This window comes from Lactuca virosa, chromosome 3, assembly GCF_052849685.1.
Source record: "Lactuca virosa cultivar CGN04683 chromosome 3, Lactuca_virosa_CGN04683_v6, whole genome shotgun sequence".
NCBI classification, from domain to species: Eukaryota; Viridiplantae; Streptophyta; class Magnoliopsida; order Asterales; family Asteraceae; genus Lactuca; species Lactuca virosa.
This window is the reverse complement of record NC_136428.1, coordinates 369,896,416-369,901,786: the sequence shown is the minus strand read 5'-3', so window position 1 is coordinate 369,901,786 and position 5,371 is coordinate 369,896,416. Positions and strand designations below refer to the sequence as shown.

Below are 5,371 nucleotides of genomic sequence, written 5' to 3'. Positions count from 1 at the left end.
ACACGTGCAAGGCTGGCCGCACACCGAGGACCGTGAACTCCGAGGACCGGCCGTAAACTCCGAGAAACCAGCCGTAAATGCCGCTGCCGCCGAGAAACCCTAGCCGCAAACTGATTACGGCCGTAAACCATTCAATGGCCGTAAACACTGCTTCAGATGTCGTGAAAAACAACGTTTTTCACCCTTTTTGCTCCAAAACTCGATCAAAAATTAGTTTTTATCAAAAACACGAAGAACAAACCCCCCCTATTTTGCCAAGATCTATCCAAAAACGTAGAAATCCTTAAAAAATAAGATCAAATAAGCTCCAGATCTGACAAAAATGATTGATACAACCTTGCTCTGATACCAATTGTAAGTCCCCAATCTGCTTGTGTATCAATCAGATCCGTTTGATGGTGCGGAATCCCGATCAAACGGATGATGTCAGATCAAATGAAGAAGAAGTAGAAGAAGAATAACTTGAATCTTGAATGTATTGAAGATATGAATGATGCTCCTTACACAAGATTCTCTCACACACACTATCCTTCTCTCTAACCTTACACTTCTACACTTGTTCACCTCACACACTCCTCACCCTATATATAGTAGACATGGGCCGTGAATGGGTTTACGGCCGTAAACCTATTCACGGCCGTAAACACAGCCGTAAACTCATATACGGCCGTAAACACCAAGCTGTTTACGGTCATAGACATAAAAATATAGTTCTCTAGAAAAGCAAAGTATAAACCATAATTTTAGACCCAACAAAAATATAATACAAATAAGAATACACTGCCTTATAAGTTGAAATCTAATATGATTGGATGAATGAGTTCATTGAAAAACTATGTTGATTTATGCCGTTCAAGAATCACATCGAAATCTTTATGACTTCGTGTGTATACTTAATCAAGCTAAGAAACTCTATGTCACGAAAGAACACCAATCATATACTCCAAGATATTTAACTATACCTAGAGTAAAGTCAAATATGGAGATGATAGTATTCGCAGAATTCACACAAATTAATTTTAGTCGAACCCATTAATTAAGCCTTTCTTCTAAAGCTAAGTATGAATGGTCACACTTCAGCTATAATACTTTATTATTCTATAAATGAGATTTTGCTTTAGATTTAGTATTTGGATACTGGAACATTATGGCAACAACTATTATATAATTTTTTTGATATACTGGGATATGATCATAACATCAATAGTTGTTGTGTTCTATATTAACATGTTTAATCCATGAATAATATTATTATTCTAAAAGTTCATAGACGGTTATAATTGTGGGAGTAATTATGAAGTAAGACTAATATGAATTGGATTGGTTGACTTTCACTAGATGAAGATGGGCAATGGGTTGTGACCAAGTTTCATAGGTACTTGTTAGAGAACTAGTATTAAACTGACCCGCATCGGGTAGTTATAAACGATGGTCCTTAATCGGGTAGTTATAAAAGCCATTTTCAGGTATGGTATGAACTATGCAAGAGGCTTATGTAGTCAATATGGGATTTGTTCCTCTTATGTGTTGAGAGTTAGACATCTACGGCTCCTTACCAAAAGTTGAACACCATATGAGAATGATTGAGATACGTATCTCATGTTTAACATGATGTCTGTGACAAATGGATAACTGATAAACTTACCTTATACATCAATTGTAGCTTGGAGCTTTTTGGGAATTTGGCGTTGATAGAATGGCACAAAGTCATATGTTGATGATGGCAATGAAATGTTGCTAAACATTCACTACTGTCTATATCAGTCTATTATGAATCTTGTGCAAGTGGGAGATTGAAAGATCTAATATGCTCAAGAATCATATAAAAGTGATATTACTAATTAACATATGATACTAAAGGGTCACACTAACAACAACTTGATATAATTGATTATTTATTAGAAATTGATTTTAATAAATATTCAATAAACTCTTATAATTAAATTGGAAATTATGTATTTCTAGGAAACAATAATTTTTATTAGCAAGTAACATTATATATAATTCATATGGTATGAATTAATAAGTCATGCACAACATTTTGGACTAGATGAATTCTTTTTTGTCTTTTACCAAAAAGTTAAAGTTTATATTTTATAAACTTGGTTTATAAAATATAAAGGTTTTGTCTTCTTTCTTTTATTATTTTATAAAATAAGAGTAAAAAAGGAAGAGTATGGCTTTTAAGATGGTTTAATTTAAAGTAATGAGAGGCATGGTGCTTTCAATTGTTTATTCAAAAGAAGAGCATGGTCTTATACTTATTTAATGTAAAGTAATGAGAAGCATGAGGAAACAAATCTAGCTAGTAGAAGCATGGGTGCTTAATGGTTAAAGACCCATGAATATTATGCATGCTATATATATGAGAGTGAAGCTTTCATTCTTTGGCTTAAACATGCATAAAACCGTAACATGCTAGGCATGTTACTCTATCTCATTTTCTTCTTAAGTCATGAAGATATTACTTGCTTTTATACTCTCCTGAAGTCCATACTTTGGTTATGAACTTCAAGCCTAATAGTTAAGAGTTTTAAACTAGCATCTACATCAAGTTAGCTTCTTTTTGGTGTCTCTAAAGTTCATCATTCTTCATCAGCTTCCAAGCCTCCCAGCTGGATCCAAAGAACTACGAAGGTTGTTATTTCTTCATCTTCTTCGTTGGTGTTTGTGTTGTTTCCAAACTTGCAAGAAGATCTTTGATAAGTTTAACTTGTTTATGTTATTCAAAAATTTCTAAGTCTTCCGTTGCTAAATTTCTTGTTTTTGAAACTAGTTACTGAATAAAAAAACCAACAACAGGAAACTATAAATATAACGTCTAATCCTTCAATCCTAACTTATGCTTCAAGTTATTTTCGACTTTTGGAGGCCAGAGACATGCTGGAAGACAGAAGGAGATCTGATTTCGACTGAAGTTTAGTTTTTGAAGAGATTTAAGGCAATAATACTTCTAAACCTTAGTTTTACTTTGTTCTTCATTATATGTTCTAAAGTAAACTTCAATTTTGATTGTTTGTTTCCTGAAATTATCGGCTAAAAAACCCTAACTTCTGTTTCAAGTAGAGGATCATTATGACTATGTGTTGATTTATTGTATATTCGATTGTTGCTAGTTGCTTATTTGTTATGATAGCTTGTTAAAGACCCTTTTATGTTAATGATAACTAGTTTTTCTGTTTATTGCTAAGTTTTACTGAACTTAGATGATCATTATTATTTGGTGAACTTGTATCTTGTGAATTTGTGATCATCAAAGTTATAACACTGGTATTTTGATCATAAACCCAGGGTTAAATAGAAAAGTGGGTATATTAATGTGGAAGCTAATATGTGATGATCATTCATGTATTGAATTGATGTTATTATCCATTAATGTCAATCATTAGTTCAAGTCTAGCATAACTCGAACTTAACACTAGTATTATTATTTACTTGTCGACCTGATCAATGAATGAATGAATTAGTTTTACTAAAGTATTAGTCTTTTGATCATAAATTCTAATCAACTTAGGAATCGGTAAGCAACAACAACTTAATCCATTGCGCTTTCCAAGAAATCAACCATAGAAGTAGTGTGAATCGCATCTAAACGGAAGTCTCTTTAATATCTTGCTTTAAACCTTAATTTGGATTGTTTTTTGTTAGTTCAATCGTTTTTTGTTATAATTGTTTTGAAGTAAGCTAGACTTGTAAAACCAGAGAGAAAAAACCCTATTTAATTGTTTTAAATTAGTTAACTGTTAGTAGATAAATTAGCTTTTAATCATTCTCGTTCCCCTTGTATTCGAAAACCTACTGTATTACTATATTACTATTTGATTAGGTACACTGCCTATCGCATTTAGCTGGCTTAGAGAGTTTGGTTTATAGATTAAAAACTAGTATATAAATTACGTATCAAGTTTTTGGCGTCGTTGCCGGGGAACGGTTTCATTAATTAGTTGATTTTATTCTGTTATTAGTTATCGATCCTTTGTGTGGAATTTATTGCATACAAAGTTCAATTATTATTTTGTTTTTTCGAGTTAATATTTTTCTGTTTTACAGTCCGCCACGCCATGGTCACGCTTGGCCACGCCGTGGACACTGTGCAAAAAAAAATTGTTTATTTATTTTTATTCGTTTTACACGTTTCTTTTCTGTTTTGTTTCATTGATTTATGACCCGAGGATCTAAGTTTCCAGTAGTGCCACCATCTAAAGAACCTGAATATGCATTCCACAAGAAGAAAGAAAAAAAGGCGGGCGAATCAAGTAGCACATTTCAAACCGACAAGTTCAAAACCTTTGAAAAGACTCCCGACAAGAAAGGAACCGGGAACAAGCCATAAATAGAAACCGAAGGCAATTAGGAAGACGAATTAGAATATGACATAAAAATCGAGCAATGAGATGTCGGATATCACATGGATGACTATGGAGGAGTACAAGAAGAGGGTGCGCAATGACAATGGACCAAGTCTTGCTCCACCAAAAATCACAGCTGAAACCAGCTTTGAGATCAAGGGACACATTCTAGCAATGCTCAAGGACATTCCATTTTCCAGAAAAGACCATGAAGATGCGTTTCGGCACATCGATGAAGTGTTGGACATTTCAAATTACTTCAATGTTCCAAATGTCTCGCGAGCAGTAGTGTTACTTAGAATGCTACCAGTAACCTTCACAGGAGCGGAAAAAATTTGGCTTAAGTACTTGTGCCTAGAGCAATCACAACTTGGACGAATCTACACGATTCTTTAATTGAGAAATTTAGCCCACCTTCAAATATCGCCAAGCTCAAGAAGAAGATAACAAACTTCCAACAAAATGATGGTGAGTCTTTGTTTGAATCTTGGGAGAGGTATAAAGGTATGCTTAGAAATTTCCCCCAATACGATCTCAATGTGCAACAAGAAGTGTCTATCGTTTACGATGGGGTGAATGTTACAACATGACAACTCCTTAACTCTCAAGGACCAATGACAAAGAAGGAACCGAATACGATTAAAGAGTTGATTGAAGAATTCGCAAAATATTCGCACGGATATCATAACCCACGAGAAGATGTTACAAAAGTCAAGGGAAGTTTAGATGGAGGCAATGAGAACATAGCGGCGATTATGGAAAAACTAGAGTCGATGGACCGAAGGATGACAAAGATGGATCAATCCATGCAATTTTTGTAGGTGTGATAATTGTAACGGGCCTTACTTGACCAAGGACTGTGACCTTGACGAAAATGGAAAACGGAAGGCTCAAGCTTGTTACTCTAGTGGTGACAGGTGCGATGAAGATTGGAGGAAACCGAAGAAGGAGTGATTGTCGTATGATGAATATAGAAATGTATAAGAGGAGAAGTACAAACAACAAGGTCACGGGTTTTATCA

General features: G+C 34.4%; 1 non-coding gene across 1 annotated transcript; it reads right to left on the bottom strand.

Moving 5' to 3' along the window:
* Window positions 1–4,777: 4,777 nt before the first annotated feature.
* Window positions 4,778–4,884, bottom strand: LOC145168011 (small nucleolar RNA R71). Its single transcript, XR_013741607.1, has one exon. It is a non-coding gene; the product is annotated as a small nucleolar RNA R71 (small nucleolar RNA).
* Window positions 4,885–5,371: the final 487 nt, after the last annotated feature.